Source organism: Protopterus annectens, chromosome 8.part0, assembly GCF_019279795.1.
Source record: "Protopterus annectens isolate FY-2018-M chromosome 8.part0, PAN1.0, whole genome shotgun sequence".
Lineage (NCBI taxonomy): Eukaryota > Metazoa > Chordata > Ceratodontiformes > Protopteridae > Protopterus > Protopterus annectens.
In genome coordinates this window covers 274,954,015-274,966,909 of record NC_056741.1, presented here as the reverse complement: position 1 = coordinate 274,966,909, position 12,895 = coordinate 274,954,015, and the positions used below count along the sequence as shown (strand labels likewise).

Below are 12,895 nucleotides of genomic sequence, written 5' to 3'. Positions count from 1 at the left end.
CCCTTTTCTCCGAGGTATGGCAATCTTGAGTTGGGGTGTGTGTGTGTGTGTGTGTGTGTGTGTGTGTGTGTGTGTGTGTGTGTGTGTGTGTGTGTGTGTGTGTGTGTGTGTGTGTGCGTGCGTGTGCCTCCATCCAAAAAGAAGTTTAAAGGAGAAGAACAGTTTCCAAGACTTGCTGTTCTCCGAGTTTTCCATCCTTGCTTCTTTGCTTAAATTCTCTGTCCAACTAGGTACCTAATTCAAGGCTGCAATCCAATGAATGGATAATTGGATTTTCTGAGATGCAAGGATAACCTAATTTGTTTGTTTCTGTAGCAGTGATCTGTCTTCAGTTTACCACCAACCTGTTTAGGAGTTTTAGTCCATTTTGTCATAAAATAATTTTGCTTTGCATGGCTGGTTGTATATTTTGTGCTGTTGTCTGGCTTCATGTTTTGTTTTTTTCCTCCTCAAGACACCCAGTAGTGGATCCAGAACAGTAATAGATGGGAGGAGTTACTGCTGACCAAACACAAATTTCATTAATCATTCAGCACTAGATAGTTCCACCTCCTTTGTACACTCACTACTCGCTTTCTTTTCAGGATTTGCATATTTAGAAATACACATATGAAACTGCAAAAACTGAATTGTGCAAAGTAAGTAAATTCATACAGATGTTGAAGACATAAAAAAGCTCTGGTATTAATTGAGACATTGTTAAAATGTAACACATGCTGCTTCATCTTCATCCAAATTAAATTTACATACATCTTAATGGACCATGTAAACGGAAAAAAAAAATAAAACCCTCAAAGTTGGCATCATGTTATGAGTATCCTAAAGTAAAATTCAGCCTCTTGGAACAATGCCAAAGATGGTCATGCTTCTAGTTGGCTAACATGGTAGATCTTAATCAGTGACAAAGGCAAGCTTACCATAGCAGTAGTAAACATTCTTCCTCTATCCAGCCCTACAATTATTCGGACAGTTTTACAAGACAAATTTAACAGTAAAGGAAATCGAATACTTATGGCAGACTTTAGTATAGACTTATTAGGTCCAAAAACAGCATGTCCAATTTATTCCTAGTCAAAACAACCATATATAAATTATAATAACGTCAGATGGATCAAACTTGTAGTACACTACTGGGCTAAACGATAACAAATATTCCATTTATGTTAACATGTGAAATGCTCACTGGATAGTTTGTGACTATCTATATATAAAGACTAAACACTTGCAACTGGTGTAACACAAGACAATAATCAGATTCAATAAAAAGCCATATTCAACAGATCAAACAATAAAATGTATTTGTTTCAAATTTTTGTTAATTTGTGCAGAGCTGATATAGCTAAATTCTCCTGGCTGAGTTGGACTCTGTTACCATCTGATACTCCAAACTAATAATTACACTTTTTTGCAACTCTATTTGTACTGTGCTGTATTTACATATTTGCATTATTTATATATTTGCTTTATTGTTTCTGTCCTTTGTTGTCTGCACTGTTTCTCAGGGTAGCTCAGAGGCTAGTTTCAGGTAGAGGGTTGTTGAGCCAGCCCATCTTAGGTGTCATTCTTTGCCTGAGGTGTATTTTCAGTGTTGCACTTCCAGTACAGACATCACTTCTGTGAATTTGTGCAGAGCTGATGTAGCTAAATTCTCCTGGCTGAGTTAGATTCTATTACCATCTGATATTCCAAACTGATAAAGTACAACTTTTGCAACTTGATTTGCACTGTGTGCTGTATTTATATATTTCATTTATTATTTATTTGCTTTATTGTTTCTATCCTTTGTTGTCTCCACTGTTTGTTTTTCCCGTCCTCCCTCCAAGGTGTTGTTGTAGGCTTAAACGTGGTGTCTTTGGAATTGCCCGCCCCTGCTGTAAATTTGATTTTGGTCACTGTTCCCAGTCCAATCTCATTTGATCCCTCAACGTAGTGTAGTGAGATCATTTGAGTAGGTCTAACACGTTTCTTTTACTTTGAACACTCCTCCCTGTCCTATCTCATCAGCTCAGCATACTAAGTAGACAGAGCATTTGGGAAGGCCAACCCCTTTGTTCCCTAATCTTGAACTATCTTCCGTTTCCTCCCTTTCCATCTATAAAGAAAACAAGATACACTTTATTCAGCTGCTTTTACTGTAATTGTCTTCTTCATACTTATCTTTGCTGTGTGCTCTTAAGTGTTCAAGTGCTTTTATTCTGGTGCATTTATTACTGCTTGTTAGTAGCGTAATTCAATTTATCTGTTATTCTAAGCATTTTTAGCTTTGGTCTCAGCACTTGTGCTTCAGACCAGTTACTTTACATTTAAGAAGGTTCTTGTGGTCTACACTCTTGTGGACAAACCCTTATCAAACCCTCTCTCCATAAGTCTGCCCAAACGTTCGGAACACTACAGACCCTCTCTCCATAAGTCTGCCCAAACATTTGGAACACTATGTCTTAATACTTCCCATCACTTTCTCCTGGCAACTTGGTCAACATGGGCATACTGAGGCAGTGTAGCAACTGCCTAATGTTTACTGACAACCCTCTTCTCCTAGTGCACAATTCTTCCACCTGTGAGAAATGCATGTACATCAGCAACCTGGAGTTCATGCTCTCTTGCGCCACATTCAGTAATCCTGACAAAGAGGAGATTGCCAGCGCAAACACCACACCACTCACATCACAGAGCCAAGCAGAACAACCACGCACACACACACACACACACACACACACACACACACACACACACACACACACACACACACACACCTATGCAATGGTCCTCAATAAAAACTTACCTAAACAGAAGAGACCTCCAAAACACACTCGCAAACATTACACACACAACACCAAACACATCACACACAGCAGACAAACACACCAGAGTCTCAAAAACACAGCCCATAAGGCAAAACAATAAACCAAATTATACTAGTCATTGGTGACTTAGTTGTGAGACCCACCAATGTCCCCCTCACCAGGCTCGACAAGGAGAAGGTCACAGTCAGTTGTCTGTCTGGTGCCAGAATCCGCCACATCATGCAAGCACTTAAATCTCTGCACAAGTATAAGCATGAGTCTGACATTGTACATGTTGGTGTGAATGACTTGAGACGTACCTCCCTGGAATATATGAAGAGAGACACGAGTGAATGTGTTCCAGGCCGTTATGACCCTAGCCCTTAGCAGCATCCTACCTTCACCAAGAATGATACCATAATATCAACGAAAACTGATTGATTGACCTCAACACTTGGCTTAGATTCTGATGTCATTCCAAAGGGATCCAATATCTGTCTGCCTAGGATGACATGGTTGATGGGCCTTGATGCTTTGCCAGAGATGGCCTTCACCTGTCACCACTGGGTTTCCGGATCCTGGCCAAGGCTTTTTCCTCCCCCATTGTGCCTTTTTTAGGAAATGTCCCAAAGACAAACCTTACAACTTAAAAGATGTGTCAAAAGCAAATTGAAGGTCATGCTGCTTAACGCTAGGAGCCTTAACCTGAAAATGGACTCGCTGAAGGCACTCCTTGCACTGGAAGATGCTATCTGTGCGGTCACTGAAACTTGGTTCAGGGCTGCAGAGAGCACCCCTACCTTACCAGGCTGTACCTCATTCTGACCCCAAAATGTGGTCAGGAAGACTAAGGGTGGTGGTGTCTCGATCTTCATTAAGGACAGGCACACCTCCAGACTGGTTTGCCAGCAAGATGCACTGGAACTACTCCAGGTACAACTGACAGTTGGCAAACACCCATCCAAGTTATAGCTAGCTATAGACCCCCATCCATGACTCGGGGCACCCACTCGTTTTACCTGGATCTGTTTGACTCCATCAGGGTACCTCCAACACCCTGATCCCCGGTGACTTCAACTATCCCACCATAGACTGGATGAACTATTCTTGCATTAATGCACCTTCTCAACGATTCCTCAACTTTATCAATTCTAATGCACTAGACCAGCTCGTCTCATCCCCCACAAGGGAAGATAACATTCTGGACTTAGTTCTTACCAACATGGGTGACTGCTGCACCAGTCCCATAGTATGTTCTTCCCTGGTGAGATCAGATCATTGGACTGTCTCATTTTAAGTTTCTTCTCCCCCCCCCCCCCCCCCCCAGCCATAATCAAGCTAAAAAAACTTCTCAAAAGCTGACTACAACCTCCTAAGGGAGGGTATCTGTGGCTTTGCACCACTACCCCCCCCCCCAGGGGATGCAGACAACTATGCTGAACAGTATGCCAATGCAGTATACAAGTATCTGTACAACTGCATACACTCAGCCATACCAAATAGAACTAAAACCTGCTCCTCAAGGAAACACAAACCTGTTTTGTGGACATCCTCTATCAACAGGCTTTACAACAAAAGGAAGAAACTGTTATCCAAGGGTAAATGGGAATGAATTCCAAATGGGAAGAACTCTTTCCTTAGCTTCAACAAGCACATTAGATCACCCGTGAAAACCACCAAGGCCAATTATGAATCTAAACTAGCCTCCATAACAAAGGGAAACCATAAAGTCTTCTTCAGGTATGCCAGGAACCTCCGTGGCAAAGCCCAGGTTTGTTCTGAATTAGTACTTAACAGTATCACTTACACTGATCCTGTTGATTTGGCCAACCTGCTAGCAGATAGGTTCAGTGCAAACTTCACCCCACTGTCCCCCCTAAAAGGCCCTTTCGACATCCCCAATACTTGCCCCACACCTCGCATCTCCATAGGTCAAGTGGTACAGGCCCTATCCAAGGCAAAAAACACAGCTTCCATGGGACCTGATAGTATCCCAGGATGTATTCTACACATCTCCAGCAAGAACTGGCTTTGCCGATGAGGCCCATTCAACCACAGCCTAAATACTGGCTTCATTCCAGCAGAGTGGAGAACTGCCATTGCCATCCCCTTGCACAAAGGTGGTCCCACTGCTGACCCTGGAAACTATTGCCACATTAGCTTGACAAGTCTGATCTCTAAAGCCATGGAGAGTATTGTTATGGATCTCATAAACAAGAACATAGGCAGTCTCCAAGTACTTGACCCCATGAAGTTCAGATTTGTCAAAGGCAAATCTTGCCTGCTGAACCTGGTTGACTTCCTTGAGACTGCCACCGAGGCCCTAGATGAGGGAAAGTCATTACATACAGCTTGCCTTGACTTGGCCAAGGCCTTTGATACAATCCCCCAATCAGGCTTCATCGAAAAGCTAACACAACTTGGGGTAAATGCCTATCTCATCAGGTGGGTGGCCAACTGGCTCACTGATAGGACCTTCAAAGGCAAAATAGGCACATCCACCAATAGCAGACCTGTAACTAGTGGAGTTCCCCAGGGATTTGTTCTGGGATCCCTACTGTTTGGCATCTATTTCTCAGAGGTCTAGGCAAAGACAAAAGGCCTGTTACTGACCAAGTTTGTGGACAACTGTAAGTTAGATGCTTTCACTGACTCCCGAAATGATGTTGACATATTGCAAGAGTGTCTCACAGCAGCTAATGACTGGTGCCAAAATCATGGCCTCAAGCTAAATGCAAAAAAAAAAAATGTATCATCATACCATTCGGCAAAAACATAACTCCTATTGATTACCACATCAATGGCAACCCCCTAAGCACACAGCCTGTGGTGAGAGACCTGGGCAGTCAGGTTGATAACAACCTCACATTCAATCATCATGTAGCAGCAATGGTCAGAAAAGCCATTTACTTGGCTCATCTCATAAGTAAAGAGATTGCATCCAGAAAAAAGGTTATTACCTCTCTATACTCTTCTCTCATTAGACCAATATTTGAGTATCATGCCCCATTTGGGATGTACCTCTCCAAACATCTGCACCAACTGGAAAGGCCACTGAAATACCTCATAAAGAGAATCCATGGCCTCCCAACATCTGTCCTATGCAGACAGGTTCAAATCACTATCACTCTACTCGGTATCATACATATTGCTCAGGGGTGATCTGTGTCTCGCCTGCAAGGCAATCTCGAGCCCTGCCCTACTAGAGATTCTGCATATCTGAAAGTCTAACTCCTCATGCAGTACCTGCTCAAAAGGCTTGAATCTAATGTGCAACATTAACAAAACCTGCTGGAGAGACAGGCTAGTCTCCTTCTGGAATTGACTTCCCATACACGTCAAACAAAGCAGTTTGCTGACCCTCTTCAAGCGCAACCTTGATGAGTGGATGAGAAACCACAAATTTGTCCCAGGAGTTCCACCTGTGTTCCTCACAGATACGGGCAGGAGGTGCTGCCTGTGGTTTATTTTTGGGGATAAATTCTTGACTAGGCTTGGAAGGGCTCCAGGGTCATTATCCTAGTAACCTCCTATGATACATGGAGTAAGCAGTTTCATCTCAAAAACTAGACTTCAGACAAGGCAGTAGTTTTTGTGTTAAAATGGAGAACATCGAAATCTGTGCAGTGACTGAGACCTGGTTCAAGGCTCTAGAGAGTACCCCTGCATTACCAGGCTGTAACTCATGCCACACTTTTCGGCCATCTAACCTGGACCTAGAACACCAAAGGCGGAAGTGTCCATATTCATTAAGGCTATCCAAACCTCCAGGCTAGTTGCGCAGCATAATGCATCTGAGGTTATCCAAGTGCAACTAACTCTGGGCAAAACTGCAATCCAAATTGTAGCTTGCTACAGATCCCCCACCATGCCCCAGGATTCCCACTACTCTTTTCTTGATATATTGGAAAATATTAGGGTTCAACCAAACACCCTAATAATGGGCGATTTCAACTACCTCACCATTAACTGGGAAAACTACTCCTGTACCAACTCCTTCACTCAGCACTTTGTAGAATTCATTAATTCCAATGCCCTGGATCAACGTATCCACACCCCCACCAGGGGCAACAATATCCTAGACCTAGTCATTACCAACATGAGTGACCAGTGTTCCACACCTGAAGTCAACTCCTCGTTGGTCAGATCCGACCATAAGCTAATCACCCTAGATATCCACATCCCGTCCCCACTCACCATTAAGGAAACCATGGTAAAAAATTTCTCCAAAGCCAACTTCATGCTTCTTAAGACAGAAGTGAATTTCATGACACCCATGCAGATGGACAATACAGTTATGACTGCTGAATCCTACATAGATGTACTGTATAAGCACTTAAACGGGTGCATGGATCGTGCTATCCCAAACAGAACCAAGACGTTAGCCTCCAAAAAAGGAACCCAATCTGGTGGTCACCTGCCATAAACAAACTCTACAACAAAAGGAAGAAACTGTTGCAAAAGAGCGTAAAATCCCATGAGTGGAGGAGCTGGCCTGGTCAGCCTCAGTAAGAAGGTGAGATCCCTTATAAGATCCTCCAAAGCTAGCTACGAAATCAAAATCGCCACTGATTCTAAGGGCAACCACAAAGCATTCTATAGCTATCTCAAAAATCTCAATGGCAACACCCAGATCTGCACTGAGTTGCAGCACAACGGCACGAAAATTACAGAACCAACTGATATTGCCAATGTCCTGGCAGATAGGTTCAGTGCTAACTTTACCTCCCCCTCTCACCTCCTAAAGGGCCCATATCTATACAGGAAGAATGCAGAATCCCTGTTATCACATCTATGCAAATAAAAGCTGCACTCTCTAAAACATAAAACACAGCATCCATGGGACCGGACAACATCCCAGGCTGCATTTTACACGAACTTCAGAATGAACTGGTTCCCCACCTAAGCACCATGTTCAATCATAGTCTCACGTCAGGCTTTGTGCCCACTGAATGGCGCACAGCAACAGTTATCCCACTTCACATAAGGGGGAGCCACCACTGATCCTGGGAACTATCGCCCTGTTAGCCTGGTCTGCAAGGCCATGGAACGTATCATCATGGAACTAATAAACAAAGACATTGGTAACCTCCAGCCTCTGGACCCCACCCAGTTCTTCGGTTTGTGAAAGGCAGATCATGCCTTCTGAACCTGTTCAACTTTTTTGAGGCAGTCACCAAAGCTGTAAATGAGGGTATGGTGCTTCACACAGCCTATCTTGACCTCGCCAAGGCTTTCAACACCATCCCCCATTCTGGAATTATAGCTAAACTCACTAAACTAGGTATAAATCCCTACGTCACAAGATTGGTTGCCAACTGGCTCACTGACAGTACCACACTGAAAATGTTGCAGACTCCAAATCTACCTTCAAACCAGTGACAAGTGGAGTACCACATAGTTCAGTCCTGGGACCTCTCCTGTTTGGTATCTACTTCTCTGAAGTACAGGCTAATACAGAAGGCCTCTGGCTAATGAAGTTCACAGATGACTGCAAACTAGGAGCCATAGTAGAGTCTCCAATTGATGTGGACATCCTACAGAAGGGCCTCACTGAGACAGATGCCTGGTGTCAGAGGCATTTCCTCATGCTTAATGCCAAAAAGTGCATTGTCATCCCCTTTGGTAAAAACTCTGTACCCATGAACTACCACATAAACGGCAGGCTTAATGCCGAATGTGTGATGAGAGACCTTGGGACCCAGGTGGACAGTAGTCTCTCCTTTGATAATCACATCACCACAGTAGTCAGGAAATCCTTCTATGTGGCATGCTTCATCACAAAAGGGTTCTCATCCAGGAAAAAAAGAGGTCATTGTTCCCCTCTACTCTGCACTCATTAGACCCATTATAGAGTACAACACCCGTTTTGGAATGTACCTCACAAGACATCTTCAGCTGCTGGAAAGACCACAGCAGTACCTCACAAAGAGGATTACTGGCCTCAAACAGATGCCCTACACTGACCGTCTCAAAAAACTCCATCTTTATTCTGTAGCATATTGCCTACTCCAGGAGATCTCTGACTAACATATAAAACTATGTCAAACCCAGAGCTGTTGGACATGCTCCACTTAAAGAAATCCCAATCCCTTCGACCTGCATGTTCTGGGGACCTAAACCTTGTTACCACAATAAACAGGACATGCTGAAGGGATAGATTCCTGTCCCAGAGACTTCCTATACTCTGGAACAAGCTACCAATCTATGTCGAGCAAAGTTCCTCATTAGCACTCTTTAAGAAAAATCTTGATGAATGGATGGGAAATAGGAAATGCACCCTGGGGATCATTTCAGTGGCTCTGCACGACAGAGGCACAGGAAATTAACTTTCTTGGGTGGCATAAGCCAGGGAACCTTGTTGGCTAGGCTTACTTTAGGCCTTTGGGCTGATAGCCTAGTACCTACCTATGAAAGTGCGTATCTATGCATTTTCTGTTGTGTTTTTTAAGTAACTAATCACTAATGTAGCATGGAGGATAAATGATTCACTTAAATACAAAAAGGCATACAGGAAAAACATCTAAGTGAATCACAACAATGAGGCGGTGTAAAACTCAACTAAAATCAAAAGAATTTATTAAAACATTAGCTCTTTCACAGTTGACACACTGCTTCATCAGACGTTTAAATTCTGTGAGATTAAAGCCAATATAAATACTTAATGACATATAATCACAACCAATAAGCAGCTACAAAGATTTATCAGTTAAAAACAACTTAAGCAAAAATATTAAAAAAAAACAAACATTATATGCCTGTGTGTGTGTGTGTGTGTGTGTGTGTGTGTGTGTGTGTGTGTGTGTGTGTGTGTGTGTGTGTGTGTGTGTGTGTGTGTGTGTGTGTGTGTGTGTATGTTTACTATCATTACTGCGAAAGGCAAAACATTTGCCATTCGCGATAATAAAAATAAACACTGAAACCGAACTCTCCACTCCTACACAATGTCGACCCAAATGATCGACGCATTTGAGTCGACATTGTCACCGAAAACATCATGTGATAGCCGTATAGGAGCTGATAAACTCCTGTATGACATTTCACATTTTTGCAGGGGGGGCAAGCACCCCCCCTGCTACTAATATATTCCAACTCTGAGATCGCACTACAGTGGGGATATGGATGAATTTCCAATCCCCACTGTACCGCGATCTCCGTATATATGTGTATATATATATATATATATATATATATATATATATATATATCTATATATATATCTATATATATATATATATATATATAATGTGTGTGTGTGTGTGTGTATGTGTGTATATATATATATATATATATATATATATATATAGTCGAACACTTATGCGAATGTACTACTGCATTCACATAAGTGTCTTTGACTATCCCATACACTTTTCATTTTGTGCACGAAATTCTGATTTTCGGCAGCATACATGCCGGCAGAAACACAGAAACACACACACACACACGAGAGAGAGAGATACAATATATAAAATCGTGTGTGTATGTGTGTATATGTGTATATATATATATATATATATATATATATATATATATATATATATATATATATATGTATGTATATATATATATATATCTATCTGCTGGCAAAAAAAACAACTAAACCAAAAGCCAAAAATTTAGCGCTTTCATCCACTGTTTAATACGTGAACTTCCTCAGAAACATTTTTAAGTGATTTCCAGTTCCTTAAATAACTTACTAAACAGGAAATTACATCATGACCATCAAACTGAAAAAATAAACAAATGTGATTTTCTACAAACATGAAGTATTATCATAATAATAACAAATAAAAAAAAATAAATAAATGTATATATGTGTGTGTGTATATATATATATATATATATATATATATATATATATATATACACACAAATGAATGTATATACACATATATGCACATACATATGTATAAATGCAAAAATACAGTCATAAAAATGCAATGTAAATTCATGCTGTGTGAATAGCATAATAATCAACTTGAACATATGAAATGCATATCCAAGGACCTCTCCCACGTAGACACAACAATCACATGCATGCACACACCCATACACACACACTCACGCACACGTATGGACATATAGACATGTACCCCCCCCCCCACACACACACACACACACACACACACAAACATAGAACTAAACAGTCACTATGAAAATATAAAATACACGTAAAAAATATATATATGTATATGTAAATATCATAAAAAATATATGGCAATATAAAAATGATGATATATACACACAAGTACACATACCGAAATGTATATAATATATATAAAATGAAATATATGTATAAAGCAAAAAAAATAGGTATATATATATATATATATATATATATATATATATATATATATATATATATATATATATATATATGAATAATGTAAATCATATCATGTCTCTGAAGGGAATCAGAGTGATATGAACATGTATGTGTGCACACATGTACAACTCACACAAAACACACATGGATCACATGCATATGGTCTCAAACACCTATCTATATTTCAAAAAACATTTTAAATTAATATAATCCATGAGGCCAGGCAACCTATCAGCCCCAACAAAAGTTGCCACAATGTCTCCTTGCATTCTAAGACATTGTTTAAATCTCCTCCAAATTCGCTAGTGTTGATTTATTCTAAAACTGAAAATTGAAATTTCTTAAAATCTCTACATGTTAAAGAATGTTTGGCCAAAGAATTAAACTGATCTTTGTTTTTATAGCCAAATTGTGCTCATAGATTCTTCTTTTTAGAAGCCTTTTAGTTTTTCCTATGTAATAATGTTCACATGAAACACAATTGGCGATGTAAACAACATAATCGGAATTACAATTGTAATAACTATTAGACCAAATGGTGTAATTAAGCGATTTTATGAATACACTAGTACTGTTACTGATAAATCTACACTGCCTACAGTTATTGCATGCATAAGTACCACTCTTAATACTGGCTGCTCTTGTCATGTCCTGATACCTATAATGATCCATCTCCAGCATAGATTTTAAATTTTTAACTCTTTTGTAAGTGAAAGTGGGTTTCATCCCTAAAGTACCAACCAAATCTTTATTTCCTAATATCATTTACCAATTGTTAACGATGATGTCCTTGATGAACCGTCAACAATCGGTAAAGGGAACGCTAGGTGGTAACTACTGGTATTCTCTAAAACTTTGGAACCAGAACTTAAACCTATCTGACTAGAAAGAAGAATCGGTTTAGCAACCCCCTTCCTTAAAGAAATGACCTCTTTCTCTATTTTTTTAATCCAGTCTAATACGTAACCTCTATACATGAATAATGACCTTAAAAATCCTACTTCACTTTGAAATGCATCATCATCAGTGGTGAGCCTACTCAAACAAATTTGGCCCTTCACTACTCCTTTTTTCATATGTGTAGGATGTAAACTGTCCTTGTGTAAATACTGGTTCGCAAAAACCTCTTTCCTGTATATTTGACTTTTCAATGTGTTATTAACTGTATCTATACTAAGAATGACATCAAGAAAGGGAATGTTATCCCCAAAACCACTCAATTTGAAGACCAAGAAGTCAGTACTATGATTCAAATCTGTTACGAAGTCAGAAAATTCTTCAAAAGTGCCATTCCACAAAAAAAGTAAATCCTCACTAAATCTAAAATATGCAAGTGCCCTATTGAAAAGATGATGTTTAACCAAAAATTTAAGCTCCCAATTTGCCATAACCAAATTGGCAAAAGCTGGTGCCACCCTCGCTCCCATTGCTACTCCTGAAATCTGTTGATAAATATGTTTACCAAATCTGAAGAAATTATTCTCTAGGACTAACTCCATTAGATCACAAATGGTGCTAACCTTGTGTTTCTCAACATCAGAATATGAAGTCAGGTATTCCCTCAAATATTCTAATCCTTCTGTTTGCTTGATAGCAGTATATAAGGACTTGACGTCAAGAGTAGCAAAACTGACAGAACTAGATGAAACATCTATATTCCTTAGTTCTTCCAATAAATGCCAGGAATCTCTGATGTAAAATCTAGTTCTCTGTACAATAGGATTCAGAATATAGTCAAGCCAAATAGATATATTCTCAGTTTTAGAATGCTTTGCGGAAATAATAG

At 40.1% G+C, this 12,895-nt stretch overlaps 1 protein-coding gene across 2 annotated transcripts in view; it reads left to right on the top strand.

Annotated features, from left to right (window-relative positions):
• The window catches only part of LOC122808748 (ras-related protein Rab-11A-like), a 317,065-nt gene that overhangs the window by 110,684 nt on the left and 193,486 nt on the right, over positions 1–12,895 (top strand). The window lies entirely within an intron of this gene.